General features: G+C 35.5%; 1 protein-coding gene across 1 annotated transcript in view; it reads right to left on the reverse strand.

The window, feature by feature from the left end:
• The window catches only part of MS3_00008863 (uncharacterized protein), a 60,250-nt gene extending 41,952 nt beyond the window's left edge, over window positions 1–18,298 (reverse strand). The window contains exons 1-12 of the mRNA XM_051217205.1: window positions 18,262–18,298; window positions 17,379–17,621; window positions 16,059–16,314; window positions 14,319–14,577; window positions 13,503–13,541; window positions 12,937–13,027; window positions 10,684–10,769; window positions 9,037–9,156; window positions 7,422–7,688; window positions 4,449–5,149; window positions 1,900–2,409; window positions 55–322 (exon numbers count right to left, since the gene is read on the reverse strand). The gene's annotated coding sequence lies outside the window, so the exon portion shown is untranslated. The remainder of the gene's footprint in view (window positions 1–54; window positions 323–1,899; window positions 2,410–4,448; window positions 5,150–7,421; window positions 7,689–9,036; window positions 9,157–10,683; window positions 10,770–12,936; window positions 13,028–13,502; window positions 13,542–14,318; window positions 14,578–16,058; window positions 16,315–17,378; window positions 17,622–18,261) is intronic.
• Between the last annotated feature and the right edge of the window lie 1,686 nt (window positions 18,299–19,984).

Genomic DNA, 19,984 nt, shown 5'->3' on the forward strand with positions numbered 1-19,984 from the left:
AGTTTATGTGTTTGAATAAACAAATAATACATACATACATTATTAACAGCTTACCATTAATAGTACATTTTGAGTTAGATTATTAATTGCATCAGTTGATTGATTATGATCTGATAAATATTTCTTGAAATATCTTAAATTATTATTAACTTGATCAGTTTCTTCTTTACTATCCTGTTTAGTATCCTTATTTAACTTTTCAATCATTTCAATTAGATTCATTGGCCAATTTGTTAAACGTGATGTACAAACACCGACTACTTGACATAGGAGACTACGAGCAATACGTGATTTAGAACAAACAAATAAATCCAATATTTTTCTGTAAAAGAAAAAAAAGAAACAAACATACGTATATATTGTTAGATCCAGACAAAGAATAAATGAACCATAGCTGTTGCTAGGAGATTATTTATGGACTACATTAATGCACATAACCCTATTGGATAACGGATACAGAAGGCTGGACTAACTTTCGCCAACTTGCGTCATTTATAGCGTAGGCGAGATATCCGTCCATTAGCCAAATGACGTGTTTACTGCGTAGCAGTTCGTTCCGTTCTACTTTATGGCAGTGAAATATGGCCGGTAAGAGTAGAGGATATTCGAAGGTTACTAGTATTCGATCACAGGTGCCTTCGAAGCATTGCTCGTATATCCTGGGACCATCGAGCAAGTAACGCAATTGTTAGGAAACAAGTACTAGGTAAGGATGGCAAATCAATTGATGACGTAGTGAAATTTCATCAGTTGAGATGGCTGGGACACGTGTTACGTATGCCTCGACGTGTGATACTCAATGGTATAGGAGTAGGTGCATCCAATCTTTGTGTTCACCCAAATTCTAATCTCCTGAATCCTCCTTGTCTCTTTTTTCTCTCTTTTCAAATTTATTTCACTGGATTATACACCTTGAATAACATCTTAAAACCCTAATCTTTTCGATTACTGCTTATACTCTTACTACCTCTACCACTACGGGATTTGAATCGACAACTGCATCTCTATGCTAATGTGGTATGGCAACTCGAACTGATGTACGTACGTACGAAGTTCTACGTTGTTACTGATTGACTGGTTGTATGACTATCCAGTAACTATATTATATGTATATTCGTATTTCATTTATTATAAACTTTGGTTTGACCTATTGACGACTATTATACGATTTACTATTCTTAAGTTATTTCCAATTTATTAGTAACAGTTTCTCATAATCACAGCCACTTTCGGCTTGATCTTGTATAATTATTATCTTCTGTTTTACAATGTGATACGGTCTGATCTACTTATATTTATAAACAGCATATGTTCGAAATACATGATTCACATGGTGGAAGCTGAGATTGTGTTCTGGACTGAAGCGTACAAGGCTGGATGAGAAAAACAAATAAAAACTCAAAGTTGTCTCTAGGCTGTTATACATGTGTATACATTTTTATTTTTTTATAAAAGTGAACCGAGTATGTTGTTATATTCCGTCAGTCAGCTACAACATAGGACCAGGCACATATATGCATCGGTCTAAGTTGAACGCGAAATCCATGGAATTAGTTACTCCAATGTTAGTAATATATAAAAGATCAGTGGAGTTCAACCATGTCAAATACTCAACAGTTATTGACTCCAGACAATGGGAGATGGTTGCATAATATTTTGAATTCATTGTAGTTATAGAAGTATACCAATGGATACTGGCTCAACGGTGGACGTTTCAAGTTTCTGCGTGAGATAGAGTTCTTGGATTTGGTTCTCTGTAGTGAGAGTCTCACACTAGGAAGAAACGACTGTCTGGTGTTTTCGGTTTTTCAGTGGTACTGTAGCTAAAGTCGGTTCGCAATTTCAATACTATGAAACTCAGAAATTTGTTTTAGAAAAATTATTAATGTTTAAACTCACTTTAAATATTCAGTAATATTAGTTGTAATCTGTACAAGATGAAGAATAGATTGTATAAGTTCTGCTTCAACCACTTCACCTGTAGCCATCTGTAAATCATAACGTATAGCTGATTCATCTGAATTCACTAAGAGATTATTAGCAACACGATGTTTAAATGATGCTGATTTAGTGGTCAAAGTGGTATTACGCAATGAACGAATTGATGAACGTTGAAGTAATTGTAATAATGCTTGAAGTAATCGTTCACTATCAACTGATGTCAAACAATTTATATTGGTATGCTGATTCATAACTGCATGATTATTACTGATTGAATGAGAAGGTAATTGAGCTAAATAACTGACTAATTGAAATTCACGTTGTAAACGTAAACCTGATTGTGGTTTTTGCCAAGATTTGCAAAAAATGTCGATTTCACTTGACATAATTCTTGTAAACGTTTATTTAAATAATTGACTAATTCCGAATGGAAAGATTGTAATAATACACGACCTGTAGTGGATACATCTGTTAAGAAAAGGATATATTTATATATACATATATGAAAGAAGGAAACTATAGATTTCAACAATAATACACTTTCGGTCATATTCACAACAAACAACCTAATGTTAGGTGATGGGAATGGATTAACAAGAAATTCTAAATTGTAGGCTTCATGCTAATTGAGACCGGTTAGTGAGATGTAGTAACTGAAATCTCTGGAGAAATGGTAGTTCACACATGAGATGATTTGGCTCTTGGAGCTCTCAAGCTTCAGTATGCCTCATCAAAAGCGAATATACAAGTTTGTAATTGATAAGTAAATTGCTTTAATCCCATGATCATAAGTGTACAAGATGTACATATATGCCAACGAAAACTGATTAAAGATATTAATAAAATAATACGAATCATTTCAAAGTGAACCACAACTCATACCCTTATAAGCAAAGATGGATAGTGGCTAGCAGTGGAATCCAGGACGCGCGTTTCGTCCTGTTTGGGACTCGTCAGCTGGATGTACCTGCATCTCAGAATTGATGTTCACTCTGGGACTCGAACTCAGTACCGTTCGCTTCAAACGCCATCGCGTTATAATGCTTGTAAATTAAGGCAATATCGAGGCATACGCACAGTATGCACATATGCCAATAAGAGACTGATCAATTTCAGTCCAAAAACATCAATGGGAAGATTCAAGTAAAACAATATCAAGTGAATACAACTCATACCCGTTGTAAAAGTGAGTGGGTATCTGGACTTGGTATTTTGAATGAATAATGGGCTTGGTATCTAAAGTGACCAGTACTAGGTCCGAGTCCCGGAGAGAGAATAAAAAATCTAGGGTGCAGCTAAATTCAGTAGATGAGTTAGGAGAAAATAGAACGAAATACACACCTAAGATTCCACTACTAACTACATTCCATTTACTCTATATAAATACAACAATGAGTCAACTTGTAGCCTCTCTAACTACACATAATTTGTCGAAGCATCAAAGTGTACATGAACATAGACTGATGAAATTAACCCGTGAATATCGTCAAGAAGGAGAAAATACAATACTCTAAAAAGATATATATATATATATATAGGCAAAACTATAATTTGTGGACGAACCAATCACGTATAAGATAACAGGTCTTGAATTTTGGCGCGAAACTCACTCATCTATTTCAATAAATAGGGTTTTGGCATTATAGCTGATATCGGTTCATGATGAAAACCCTATATCTGATTCCTGACATTAATCATCAAATGTCAATCATAATTTTAATTCTTCACGCAGGTTTATAGCCTCCATTCGGTTTTCGTTATTAGGTGGACACTCCCAAGGTCAATCTAGCGTTGCTCAAAGGTAGTCCATAAATTATAGTCTCACTGTAATTAAATTGTGTATATTCATATTCCTCTTATTATAAGCTTCATTTTAACCTATGGATTACAATTATTATTATAGAATTTATTGTTCTTAAGTTATGCTCAGTTTATTGATTACAGTCTCCCACGTTTGTAGCCACGTTCTGACTTATTTATATATTTGAACACTTAAATATTAGTACAAAGGGGCACCAAATAGATATGCGCCACATAAGTCACTTGATTTGTGTGTGGGCCGTGATACGGATAGGGTGCCCAAACCGAACCACGTGGTTTTCTTAAGGAGTCTCATCCACAAGGCAGTGGAGTAACGTTAGGAGATGCAATCCCATGGTACCGGTGACCAACAATTGGTTCATACACCATTTGTTCCTTCAGGATACTGGAGCCCATGTGCACCATTGATTTAGTTTGAGATCCGGTTAAAGCGCCGGACATTTGCTTTTTGTCTTCCCATTTTCGTAAACAACACCCCCGCCACGAGAAGGCAGTGAGTAGGACTCCCCTGGCAGAGGCTGTATACGCGTGACCGTGTGAGAGCATTTCGAGAAGGAGGGCGGGCCCACCTCACTCTCGGCCATACCAGGGCATTCGGGGGGGGCAGGATTGATGAATCAGTCATATGATAATAACATGGAAACAACAATAATAATATCAATTATGAAACAATGGATACTACTTACCAGGTAGAAATGTTAAATTATGGATAATTTCTACAAGCTTTTCAATAATCTCATTCTTCAATTTCAATTTAGTATTAGTAGTATTGTTAGTAGTATTCATATTCATATTTAATAATTTAAATAATGTATCCAATAATGATTGATTAAAAAATTTCTTACATAAATACCCATTATAGATTGTTGATTTAGACCATATATAACATAATTGTATAATTAAATGATTTAATGATAATGTAGAACTATGAATTAAATCATTTAATAGAAATGTATTACAACAAATTTCTTTGACAATGATTGAACGATCTGCTTCTGCTGATGATGATGATGATGACGAAACAATTTGATCCAGATCATGATCAGTGATAGTTGATTTACCCCAAAATTCAATTTCACATAACCAATTGGATGAGAATAAATGGACAAGTAAATTGATAGCAGCTAAACGTACAGCTTTTAATTGAGATGTTAAAGGTAATCGATTATGATTATGATTAGTTGATTCTAATTTAATCTTTTTTACTTCATACACCATAGCTAATAAAGATAATGCTAAACGTAATAGAATATCAGCACGTTGAATATTATTGGAAAGTTCTATTGGATTGGAATTCTCAACAAGATCGTCTTCATTCTCATTTAAATGGACAATATTTAAACGATGACCCATATAATTTAATGTTTGATTGATAATTTGTGATAATCTATTAGAAGATGGAAACATACAGAGGAAGAGACAAGGCATAGAAAAATATTAGAGGTAAATGAACATAGAGAAACCTCTTAACTGGTTAAGTCTGGATTATTTTGTCTTATATAACCACCCATGACCTGTAAGCTGTTTGTTCACAATTTGTACAAACTTACTTATGCCTATTACATATCGTGGAAAAAAATAGGTTCACCATTAGCATTCTCGATAGCCTCAAAATGCCCTGATACTGCCGGGAGTGGAGAGAGTCAGCTCTCCCTCTCCAAATGCTCTCTCACATGGCCACGCGTATATAGCCTCTGCCAGAGAAGTCCTACTCACTGTCTTCTCGTGACGAGGGTGTTGTTTACGAAATCGAGAGAACGAAAAGCGAATGTCCGGCACTTTAACCGGGTTGGTGGACATGGAGAGTCCATTTAGGGAGTTGGCAAACCCTCATTCCAAACCAATGGTGCACATGGGCTCCAGTATCCTGAAGGAACAAATGGCGTATGAACCAATTGTTGGTCACTGGCTTCCATGGGACTACATCTCTTTACGATGCTCCACTGCCTTGTGGATCAGACCTTCAGATCGAAGGCTCCGGGCGTGGCTTCCTAAGAAAACCACCTGCTTCGGTTTGGGCACCCGGGCAGTATCACAGCCCTCACACAAATCTAATGACATTTGTTTGGCGCATATGTATCTGGTACCCCCTTGTACTAATATCAATGTGCTAAATAAAATAAAATGCATACAATTCCAAACGCAGTGTGTTCTTTCGTCTTCCTATTTTTGGTTTCGTTTCACGATTTTAAATTAGCGCTTGCCTCGTGAAGCAGTTTGGTGGTTTCCGTTATGTATGTCCTATACACTTCCATCATCTTCTAATTTCCTCTTCAGTTGGAAACTGATCTGTCTTCTCCCACAGTAGGCTGTTGCTGCTGGTATCCGGCCAATGGATGTTGAATATCTTGTGTAGACAACTATTTATAAATACTTGTACATTTTTAACGATGTAGTTGTAGTAGTTCTCTAATTTTCAGCTTTATACAGTAGAACTGTATTGACTTTCCTATTGAAGATTTTGACTTTGATATTGATCGGAAGTTGTTTTAGGTTCCATATGTTCTTCAATTGTAGGAATGCAGCCTTTGCTTTGATAATCTTTGCCTTTATATCTGCTTCCAAATTGTACAAAAGTGTTATGCAATGACATTTGTCGTTTCTAATGATCATAATTGAGCTTTTGATTGTATAATTAGTTGATAAATGTATCATTGTACTTGCATATTATCCTTACTGTAAGCTTTCAATGGATAGATCTATTAACTGTCATTATACGTTTTACAATTCCTCAATTAACACTAATTAATTGTGTCCAATTTGTTTGCTACGCTCTCTGTTAAATACGGCATGATTGTGTTCGAGATATTATATCTTGTTTTGTGTGATTTTTCGTCTAATAACTCATGTATATGAACTAATGAATACCTGAGATAGTTGTTAGCTGACTTCTCTTTGAACTCAGGGCAGTGTATCATGAAAAACTCGTGAATTGCAGACTAATAGGAGTGTAGCTTACATTCAGTCAGTCAGTCAGCTACAACGTAGGATCAGGCACATATGTACATCGACCCAAGTTGCCAGACCTCGTTAACACAACAAGATCAACACCGAATTCATAGAAGTAGTTAATTCAATGATAGTACCATATGAAAAAGATTGTGTACAAGGATATAGTACTGAAAGAAAGATATGAAGCAATTTTGATCTCATAGTTTAAAGGAAGACAAAGAGTGTATACACCGACGCCATCGTGATCGATTCTGAGCCATGTCACCAAGTCTCCAAATATTGGTGACGATAGTCATGCAGACCCCAACCAAGTTGTCTGCATCTATCAACATGGCTCAGACGAGAAGTTAGTTAGCACTCATGACCACTGTAGCTTATATTGGCTGAAGATGAACTATGCAGTTTAGAATGTGTAATTATTCAAGTATAGGGCGTTACAATGGAGACGGAATAGTGTATTAGGAATGGAAGTTAGCATTTGATAAAGATAAATATCGAAAGTTATAAAACTTTCTGTTTTTTATTCCGTACGTAGGATGTTAGAAAGGAGTGTTCTTTTACAACTTGTCATGATCATCACCACAATGCCATATGACTTTTGTGTATCAAAAATAATTCACTAGAGGAGACAGCTAAATCCAACTTAGTTAATAAACTTCAAAGATTATGAATATTAAACTTCACTAATCAATCAATATGAAACGTACGCATGTAATCGAGACCAGGATAATGTATCTTTACCATCAATTGTATGTTGAACACGTTGTCGAGCCGATTGAATACAATCACTTAATGAGATGGCGGTAGAACTAAAAGTACTGGTAGACAACTGAATACATTCTGTTTCTTTGACGAATGGATCTAATAAAAAGCTTAGAAATAAATTCAATTCAGAATTTGTATATTGTGCTAAATTAGTGAATACAGCTGATGTGAATTGACCTTTGGACAATTGTAATCGACCGTATAATATACTGGAAAAAAAATTAAGAGACAATGCATAGACTGTTCTTCAGTTTCCTGTTTATGAATGAAATACATGAATTTAGAAGAAAAAACATCAAATTACTGGAAAAAATCCATACCTGAATAAATAAGTAACAGAATGAACGTCTGTCAGATCTCTGCTGTTGCCGAGGGAATGCCACAAAAATGGTAGCCGACGAAACTACCTTATGGACTACTATTGATTAGAATTTGTACCTAGTATACAATTATCAAATAACAAGACTATTATGTTGTTGTATTCCGTTTATCATAAACTCCTATTTGCCTCTAAATACGACTGACGTTGGGGAGAGTCTTTTCTACACTTGAAACTCTCGTGCATAGCCTCGCGTATATAGCGATTGTTAGGGAAGTCCTGCTCACTATTTTCTCATGACTGAGGAGTTGCTTAAGAAATTAAGACGAAAGGAGAATTCCCGACGCTTTGAAGTGGTAAAAGTAATAATAATCATCATCTTCCGTTTGACTTGTTAGCCTGGACTATACGCTTTATTACTCCGAAATTATCGCTAAACAATTATTTACAATATGGCCAGTTTCACTTCCACTTACCACCTGTTCATGCGTAACTATGAATTTGCATTTTATAGTGTGATGTAGTCAGGCATGTCCGCATATAAACCCATGAGTGTTTGAGATAAATACCGGGCTACATGGTGGCTAAAAATATGATAATAGAAGCTTTCAGTTATTTCAATAATGTTGGCATTTTTTTATTTCATTGACGGTGTTTTATTTCCTCTAAAACAAAAACTTTCGTTACCATATATGGGGGTCATTTACGATCAATTGATTACAAAGGACTGATAATTTTGGTTCTCTGATCTTCAAGTAGTTTGTGTTGATGATGTCGTTCAGAAGAACGATAAACGCTCCACGGCAAAACTATACAACTCAGAGAGCTAAACTCCAACCAAATCATCTACCTGAGTTACAAATCTTCCCCCATCAACTCAACTGTTATGAAAATATCCTCTATACAAATTACAGTTATGATTTACTTTTCAATATCTAATCATCTGAATTTCATAGATAGAATATTTTGATTAAAATAGTCAGTATGAACAGTTGAATTATTCGACAATATAGTTTCTCAAAAGAACCAACCATCCAATTAATGATAACCATGAATACATGGAGGGATAAAACATATGGATTACCGAATAGGTAGTAGTTGACTATCCACTATCCAAACAAACAAATTTTGTGACGAAGGACTAACTCTATATATGTATCTAGACACGATAAGTGAGTTAGATCATTTCATGTATATTTTTACATTACAGATATATAAAATGTAATTGGAAAAATTACCGTAACAAAACTTCACCAATTTGTTCACGATGTTCCGAAGAGTACAAAGATGTATCCAGTCGAAATGTTCGCACTGCATCACGAAATGTTTGTGGATTAATAATCTTTTCTATTTGTTCTCTGAAGGATAAAACATTGTAATAAAAAAAGTTGAAATTACGATGTATACAATTTATGTATAAACTATCATATGCAAGTTAGTGTTTATTGAAAGAAAGGTAGTTGGTTAGTTTAACTCTGCCTTTTCTAGGGTTACTGCGAATCGTAAGCCCGGGTAAAGGAGAAGGGTTGGACATGTGGTTGGCAAGCCCATCCTGTAATAAACAAACTTGCTAGAAAAACGCTAAGCAGAATAAACAAATAAAACCATTTAGACTCTGCTCTGGGAGTTGAGGGATCTTCATTCAGAAGAATTATGAAGTCTAATGGTGGAAGCCGAGATTCTTCAGAATTCATAAGGTCGACGCCCCTTCTATCAAGTAAGTTTGTTAGTGTACGTAGCTATTGATGGACAACTGTTTCACAGTTGACATGGCTGAACTACACCAGTTACGATTTTCCACTAGTAATCCAAGAATTCCATCTTGAAGTTGGTCATTAATGTACACATGAATATTATTTGTATACAAGGGGACGGTTGTGTAATTTGTAGCATCTTCACAGTTAATACCAGTCAGTCAGCTACAGCGTAGGATCAGGCACATATATACATCAGTCCAAGTTGCCACACCTCATTAACACAACAAGATCAACACCGAATTCATAGAAGTAGTTAATTCAATGGTAGTACCATATAAAAATATTGTGTATAAGGATATAGTACTGAAAGAAAGAATTAGATGGTAAGACGAAAGATATAAAACAATTTTAATCCCATAGTTTAAAGGGAGACAAAAAGTGTGATCGATTCTCAGCCATATAATCCAGTCTCCAACTATTGGTTACGATAGTCATGCGGACCATAACCAAGTAGTCTCCATCTACCAACATAGCTCAGACCAGAAGTTAGTGATTTCAAGGATTGACACTACGTTTTGGTTTGGCCGCCCCTAACTTCCTTCCAGCCATCCCAAAAACAGTTAACATCACAAAATATTAGCTGAATCGTCGAACTGCTTGGTAATTTCAATGTCGAATCCATTTGCCATTTACAAATCTCAGTTCTTGTGAAATGAGTCAGTTGTTTTTGGTTTGTATTCATTCTACGATTTATTGGCAAATATGAATTTGTGCATATATCATTGGAGAAGTAACATATTAAACAGGGAATTGATTATCAAGATAGAAAATTTTATTATCACTATAAGGTATCGGAGATTATTGATTGAAATCATGAATCGATTGGTGTTAGACCACTGGACGGTCATTTCGTCTTATTGTGGGACTCCTCGACGGTGTGCATCCACGATCCCGCTCGCCGGATTCGAACCCAGGGCCTTCAAACACGCAAGCGAACACTTAACCTCTAGACCACTGAACCGGCATCCAACGGTATTAATGTATAACCTCAAACAATCCACGAAATTGCGCGACCATATTCCAATATGCTGAGATAGATGCCTGTCTCTACTTGACACGGATTAGTTCTACTGGTCACCGGTTCTTTGACATTGAAGCATGAAAAAAAATTATGTAACACTAACTTACTGATAATTATTAATTGCCGATTGTTTATAAGCCAGTAAACATTTGAATGCTGCATTTTGTATAGTGGGTTGTTTAAATTTTAATAACTTTTAATAGTAAGGAGAAAAAGAAGAAAGAAATTAGAAAAGAGAAATAATGTTGATGAAAATAGACGAGAAACAACTGATTACGCAATCAAAATGAAAACTGTTATCAGATAAACATTGGTACAAGAAGGCACTAAATACAAATGCATTACACTGAGGAGGATAGAATACTACCTGGATGCTCAAACTGAACCATGTGGTTTTCTTAGAAGGCCACACTGTGAACCTTTCACCTAGAAATCTAATCCATAAGACAGTGGAACAACTTTAGGAGAGTAGTACCATGGGTGCTGATGACCAATAATAGGTTTATACGCCATTTGTTCACTCGGGATACTGGTGCCCATGTGTACCATTGGTTTGGAATGAGGGTTTTCCAACTATCCTAAGTCGATCCTCTATACGTACCGACCCCGTTAAAGCACTGGATATTCGCTTTTCGTCCTCGCAATTTCGTAAAAACACCATCGTCGCGTGAAAAAAGTGATGAATTGGTTCAATGTTGCATAGATGAATATATTGTTAGTATAGTGAAAAGAGTAATTAATTAAATTTGAAAAAGAGATTACTTGTCATTGTCATTACAATCAAGGTAAAGCCTCGCGTACAAAAGCGTGTTCACATAAATCGCGCTATGATATTAGATGTATGGTGAAGGAGTCGTAAATAATGTAGTAACAATAATAAACAAAAACATGTGAATCACTGGAAATCTGGTTCTCAAAGACAATGAACCGATTTGCACCATTCAAACCGTAACTGACTTCATGTAGGATTGTGATGTACTTACAATTGACAGATTATTGAGTAGTGACCAATATCAAGTATAATAAATACTTCTTAGTGCAGACTGTTACGTAGAGTGACACCGGATCGAATCAGAGAGAGGAAATCAGTTCTCTCAAGATTACAGTTTGAACTTGCTAACCAATCCCAAATAGCAAGAAACCTAGGATAGTGCAGGGATTTCTATCAAATACCTCCAACTACCAACTCCTTACTTCTCAAAAGAGAGTACACGATGTGGAATCATTTAGACTAGTAATGTGTACATTGCTATATGAATTTCGATCAAAAGTAAGAAAGACTTAACGAATATGACATTGGTCAATAGTCAGCTATCAATCAATTGTAAACATGTGGCAGTTTAGCAGATAAAGATTTGGAACAAAGTATTTATCTGATCGTAACTTTTCTAAATGCGCATATTTACAACTGAAGAACATTTGGAACTCAAAACAACTATCTGTCAACCAACACCAAGGTTAGAATTTTCAATACAAAAGTCAACACAGTTCTATTGCTTGTGACGGAAACTTGGCGAACCACTAAAGCCATCATCCAGAAGATACCAGTGTTTCACAGGTTGAAATCATGAGTCAGTTGAAGCTAGACCACCATAGAAAACCTGGAAGCACTGGACGGCCGTTCCGTCCTAGTATGGGACTCCTCAGCAGTGCGCATCCACGATCCCGCACAACGCGGGGCTCAAACCCAGGACCTACTGGCTTCGCGCGCGAGCAATTAACCACTAGACCACTGAGCCGGCACCCAACGGTGTTAATGTCTAACTTCAACCAATCCACGAAGTTGCACCACCGTACACCATTGTCTTCAGTGAGTTGTTATCTCACAACAGACCGGTTGAAGTCCACTGGTAACGGCTTCTCACTAGAACTCCAGGAGTGTTTATTAACAGTTGTCTTCAAAAAATACTTCGGATTTGTTGGCCAGACACTATCAGCAACAACCTAATATGGGAGAGGAAAAAACCCAGATTTCAGCACAGGAACAAATCAGAAAGAAGCGCTGGAAGTGGATACGATACACATTGAGGAAAGCACTGAACTACGTCACCAACACAACCACTCATCACATGGAATTCTCAAGGCCAAAGGAGAAGAGAAAGACCAAACAACACATTACGCTGAGAAATGGAGATAGACATGAAAAGAATGAACAACAATTGTATAGAATTAGAAAAGATGACCCAGGACAGAGTGCAATGGAGATTCTTGGTCGATGGCCTATGCTCCATTGGGAGTAACAGGCGTAAGTAAGTAAAGTAAAAAAAAACTTATCTAATCAAGGTCTTATCGAATTACTGTCATACTGTTTCAATACCTATGAACATTGACTAGTTGATTATTGTTTGTAATATACTTACTTGGTAAATATTTTGTTTGAACTCTTTCTCCATATAAATTGATTTGATATTATTGAATTGAGAGTACAAATTCAGGATAGTCAATAGAAGTCTATAAGAAAAACAAATTGTGCATTGAAACGTTAAGATTTTGTGCAATTTTATTTTGCGAATTTCCAGTTGAAGAGATCAATGAAAAAAAAACAACTTGGAATCAGGTTTTGTCCTAGTAGGTAACTCTTCAACAATGTGCAACAATGGAAGACATTCGATTTTCAGGCGTGAGCGATTGATCGTTGGATCAATGCCCAAGTGCCCAAACCGAAGTAGGTGATTTTCTTACGGAACTAGCTACACATGGAGCCTTCGACCAAAAAGTCTAATCCACAAGGCAGTGGAGCAACATCAGGAGATGCAAACCCATGGTAGCCGGTGACCAACGATTGGCCCTTTAAGATACGGGAGCCCATGTGCACCATTAGTTTGGAGTCAGGGTTTTCCAACTCCACTAGTTATATCCTCCATATCCACCAAATCGGTTAAAGCGTCCAACATTTGTAATTAACAATAATAAGACCAATACTCACTGTTCTGTTGACTTATTTAAACCAGATTGAATAGCAGAACTAAAAAGAACAGAAAAGAAAAGAAAGAAGATACTTTAGAATTGTTTCATTCAATGTTCATCTTATTGATGTAAGTTATCGTAAGCTAAAGACCTGAATACGTATTAACCTACGAAGTATTTCCATGGAGAATTGGATTTGACAACATTAAAGTGAAAAACAAATTATAGACTTATTTTGGAGTTCGTGTTATGAAGTCGCTAATCAAGAAAAAAGTTTGCATTATAGTCTAATCAGAGTAATGAGTTTTTCATCTAGATTGTCTAGTAGCAACGACCTTCTGATAAAGAGAAAACAGACCGACATCAATACTTAACGATCATTGAAAAAAAGTCTCACAGTCAAGCGCTAACTTTAAGAGGCGCTAAAGATTGTCAAGGTAAGAGTATAGAATACGGACTGGATGATTAGAATTGAGAATGAGCTTTTTAAGCTTTTGTAAGAAATTCAACTATCATTTATGATGAGCAATAGAAAAACCTTGGTATACTGTTCAAAACGATAACGGGTAATTACCGATTGTCACTATGGAGTTAAAACGATAATGTTAAACGTGAATGAACTGAACACAAAGTGCATATTGCATGGCTACCAAGCACTTCTACACTACATCTGATGTTAGCTCGTTATGGAGAACTCTGAACCTCTAGTTCTTATTTATATCAAGAACACTGTACGAATACTTCAAAATCAATCTGAGTCTTTATAAAGGTTTAGTAAAGTAGACAAACTACACATTCAAAACGAGAAGAAACAAATTGTTATCTTCAATCTTACCTAATTATATTCAATAATAATGGTGTAAGAAAATGTGTATATTTTGCAGCGATTTTCCAACGTAAACACTGCCATAAACATAATCGATAAGATAACCAATCTGGACATTTTCTCGATTCAATAACTAACCAATGATTATTAGGTGTTTTTCTTTGTACACTATATAAATCTGGACGAATTGATGTGAACCATATGATGGCAGTTTCATATGAACATGTGTACAGATTTGTTTCTTTAGAATCTGAAACATTTGATAAATCTGAAATGAATAGAAACAACAAATTAAGTGGGGAGGGGGGGGTACAACGGTTTGATGATTTATTTATTTAAACACATAAATCTTTGAACGAGGAGGCACCAAGTAGATATACGTCACATAAATTACCCCGAGCCTTCGACCTATAGGTCTAGTCCACAAGGCAGTGGAGCAACGTTAGAAAATTTGGTTCCATGGTAGCCGGTCACCAATAATTGGTCCATACGCCATTTGTTTCCTTAGGATTCTGGAGTCCATCTATACCATCGGTTTGGAATAAGGATTTTCCAACTCTCCTAGGTGGACTCCTTGTCCACCAACTCGTTTAAGGCGCTGGACATTCGCTTTTCGTCCTCTTAATTTCGTGAATAACACCCCAGTGGAGACAAGGCAGTGAGTAAAACTTCTCTGTCAGTGGTTGTATGCACGTGGCTATGTGAGAGCATTTGGAGAGGGAGAGCTGACTCTCCTCATTCTCGGCCGTACCAGGGCATTTGGAGGCTAATATAGATATTCAAAAGAAACAGGACCACCTGTTATGAAACTGAGCAAGATGTTTCATTAGTGGTTATGTGTCACAATCTTCATAATTTATTCGCTTGAGACGAATATTTAGATCGTTGTAGTTATTATTATTATCCCTTAGCTCAATGCCATGTACGGATTAGTGAAAATATATGACAGTCTATAACTGATTAATCGCTAAGTAGTGACTAACGTCGTGTGTATCAGGTCCTACTTATTTCTGACAAAATTCTGTCGATCGAACAGAAATGTGCCCACTAAAAGTCTAAGTGACTCGATGATGAGCTGTTATTGGGTGGTGGTTGGAAATAGTCGACACGATAGAACTTGATCAGAACTAGGAAGGACTTCATATACTAGCCAGTAGTCATGTAAACATATTAGAAACAGATCGATAGGATTCTATATGCACTAAGAAATACTTGACGGTAGTTTCGTCCTACTACGAAACTTCTCAGCACTGTGCACCCATGATTCCGCACGTGAGACTTGAACCCAGTAATTTCGATCTCGCACACGAATGCTTAACATCTAGACCACTGAGCCGACATCCAACAGTGTTAATTTATAAATTCAATGGTTTGTGCGTTGTGGTTGTGTTAGTCATCTATTTATTCTTCTATCTTATTACACTAATCGGAATCAAGGATAAATCGAGTAGTGTTCCAGTTGACTCGCCTTCTATTTTTTCTCTCTAGTCAACCAATCAGGCGAAAGAATAGTGTTCATTATTCTACTCAGGGCAGTTAGTTAGTCATAATTCAAACTCACACATTTTTAACACCCAAGGTTCGAACCAGTAAGCTTGTCATATCAATGCCTTAATCTAGATCAAGACAAATTCTCTCATGTATATTACTGAATAGACCGATTAAGGACGTAATAGATAATTTAACAGTTTACTCAGAACATTGAAAAGATAATAATGAATGAAAGAAAATCGATAGATAGATACTAACCCTCATTGTTGTTATGAACAATTTTTGTCTCTGTATCCATTAATAATGGTTGAAATACACTCCAGAATAAATTTCTACATTCAATATTCCAATTTTTCTCTTTAATCTCTAATTCATGAGATGAATTTTCATGTTTAATAGATTTTTTCTTTAATAATGAATTTGATTCACAATAACTTGCAATAGCCTCATTTATTGGAGACCAAATAGCAGTGAATTGAACATGAAGTAGACCAAATAAATAATGAATAGCAATCTGTATAAAGATAATTAACAACATACATGTATATAAGTGATTATGTGTTATTACACATCAGCAACAACCTATTATGGGAGAGGAAAAAAACCCAGATTTCAGCACAGGAACAAATCAGAAAGAAGCGCTGGAAGTGGATACGACACACATTGAGGAAAGCACTGAACTACGTCACCAACACAAGCCCTCATCATTTGGAATTCTCAAGGCCAAAGGAGAAGAGAAAGACCAAACAACACATTACGCTGAGAAATGGAGACAGACATGAGAAGAATGAACAACAATTGGATAAAACTACAAAGAAAGGTTCAGGATAGAGTGGGTTGAAGAATGCTGATCAGTGGCCTATGCTCTACTGGGAGTAACAGGCGTAAGTAAAGTAAGTTGAACACATATTGTTTGATCTATATTGTTGACTGAATTTCACAAACCAAATAGCAATAAATGACAATCAATTAGTTGAATGACTTCATATAACTCTTAGTTTGAATGTTAAGCAGTTGAAAATATTCTATAAAAAGTCATGGATTCAAGGTACATGCTTGGAAGTACCGCTATTTAACAATTTATATCTGTAACATTCAAAGAACTGATGTTGTTTCTAGATGAGATATTAATCTGAGTTAGCCAATGTTGACCAGTCAGAGATGTTACAACTAGATTGACTGTAGAATGAAGTATATTACCTTGATGGATGACGAATATAGGCAACAACGGATACAAGATATATAGATTCCTGTCAAATGGTTTACCTTATGAAGAGCTCTAGGTTAGCTGGTTACACATATGAGCCCTGACATATACAACAATTATTTACGTATTTATCACAAGACGGATTGGGTTGCTGAATCCATGTCCAACTCTTCTCCTTTACTCGGGAGTAATCCTAAAAGAGCTATAGGCAGAAGCAACTGGAAAGCAGGGTTCAGGAAAGAGTTCGATGAAGAATGCTGGTGAGTGGCCCGTGCTCCTCCACGATGGGCACTTCATACTGGAAACAATTTTTAAATAAATCAATAATAAACGTGAATATATATATATATATATATATATATATAACTAACCTCAGCCGCTTGTCGACAATATTTCACATCACGATCAGCATGTAATTGAAGTATATGCATTAGAAAATCACGTACAGTTTGATGTCCAAGTTGTATTTTTTCAGCTTTTAAACATCTTTCAATAATATTTTGTACAGTAGAGTTATATTGTTCATCATTTGAACAATTATTATTATTATTATCAGTAGAATTGCTTAAACCACCATTGATTACGAATAGAATTCTTAGAACATGTAATCTTATCTGGGTAAATAAGATAAGTAATTAAAAAAAAATATGTAATAAGGATGAGGAAAATTTTCTTAAAAATAACAAGTAATTTCTTTGTGTAAAAAGTCCCTAAATGCCCTGGTACGGCGGACGGCAGGGAGAGTTAACTCTCCCTCTTGAAGTGCCTCGCATATACAACCACGGGTAATGAAGTCATACTCACTGCCTTCTCGTAGTGGGAATATTGTTTATGAAATTAAGAGTACAAAAAGCAAATGTCTGGCATTTTAAACGAATGGGAGGATCCACCTAGTGGAGCTGAAAAACCTTGATTCCCAACCAATGGTACACATAGGATCCAGGATCCTGAAGTTAAAAAATGGATTATGAACCAATCGTTAGTCATGTGCTAGCATAGAATTGCATGTCGTGACATCGCTCCACTGCCTTGTGGATTAGACCTTTAGGTCAAAGGCTCCGTGTGTGGTCCCCACTTAAGAAAACCACTTGTTTCGGTTTCGGTACCCGTACAATATCCCAGCTCTTACACAAGTTGAATGATTTATGTGGCACACATCTATTTAGTATCTCCTTGTACCAATATCTATATGATTAAATAACTGAATAAATAAAGTTAAACAAAAAAACAACCCCATATGATGTAACAATTTACCTGATGACTTGAAGACATTAACAATGGTAATAGATTTCCATATAGAATATCTTGATGATTGAATAGATATTGTTTATAATCATTATTAGCAATCAATAAATGAACGAGAATATCAATAATACGTAAGAGGATACAACAATATTCTGGATATAAATTATGATAAGATCTGAAAACAATGAAAAAAATCATAATTAACATAGAAAAAATTATCAAGAAATATAAAAGGAAAAAAACAATTCTAAATATTGAGAGCTTCATTAAATCAACAGTTCTGTCAGTCAGTAACAACGTAGAACTTCGTACGTACGTACATCAGTTCGAGTTGCCATACCACATTACCACAGAGATGCAGTTGTCGATTGAAATCCCATAGTGGTAGAGGTATGAAGAGTATAAGCAGTAATCGAAAAGATTAGTGTTTGAAGATGCTATTCAAGGAGTATAATACAGTGAAATAAATTGGGAAAGAGAAAAAAGAAACGGACATGAAGAATTCAGAAGATTAGAATTTGGGAGAGCACAGAGAGTGAATGCACTTGTGCCATTGCAAACAATTTTGAGCCATGTCATTTAGGGTCTCTAGCCATCGGTTGCTATCATTTTGCGGTCCCCAACCAGGTAGTCTACACCTAATAACATGTCTCAGTCCACTTGTGTCATGTTTTGGTGTGGTCGCCCCTAGCTTTCTTCCAAACTACTCCTATACCATTAAATCAACATCAACTATCGAATTATTATCCATAGCAACAACAATCATAAGAAGCAACAAATAATAAAAGAAAATAAGGATATAATTGTTAGTGACAGTAAGAGAATTTTGACAAATATGGATTGTATTGTATAACGATGATGTTTAGAACGTTTAAATGACATATGTTTGAATGAATAGAGATTGCAAATTTCAATAGAGTAATAGAAAATAATTATATCTAATATAATATCTAAATCACATTGTGTTATCAGTCAGTCAGTAACAACATAGAACTTCGTACGTGCGTACACCAATTCAAGTTGAAATACCACATTAGTACAGAGATACAATTGTAGATTGAAATCCTGTAGTGCTAGAGATAGTAACAGTATAAGCAGTAATTGAAAAGATTAAGGTTTGAAAATGTTATTCACCATTCACCATTATGTGATATATATTACTTATATCTATATAAGTGGTAAACAACACCTATCAGAAACGGAATGCTTGGCAGCCGAAGGATTAAAATACCGAAGAGAAAAAAACAGCAACACAGAGTGAATGTTGTAGCAATGAAGGAACAACCAATTTCGAAACAATTAATAGATATTTTATGAATAAACAATTGAAAGTATGGTTCAGACAACACGACAAATACTTCTGCAATAATGAACTAAAAACATAAGGATTACAGCAAACTATCCTCATATTCACTACAATATCATATAATTATATTAACACTAACAACAACATTCTAATAAGAAAGACATTTCATGATGTGTGAAGAAAAAATTGAAAACACTATAATAATAACAACACAATTCATTAAAAAAACATGATAACAACAACACAACTACTTACTGAAGTTAAGGTGAAAAATAATAAATCACGACCAATGATTAAGGAAAAACAAGTAGAAAGAAACAACAAACCTAATTAATAGAAACACATAAACAACCAACAACACTATCGTCACGAATGCAAAAACCACGATTCATACTTAACATGAATACAAACACTCTCAGAATATGT

This window comes from Schistosoma haematobium, chromosome 6 (genome assembly GCF_000699445.3).
Source record: "Schistosoma haematobium chromosome 6, whole genome shotgun sequence".
Lineage (NCBI taxonomy): Eukaryota > Metazoa > Platyhelminthes > Trematoda > Strigeidida > Schistosomatidae > Schistosoma > Schistosoma haematobium.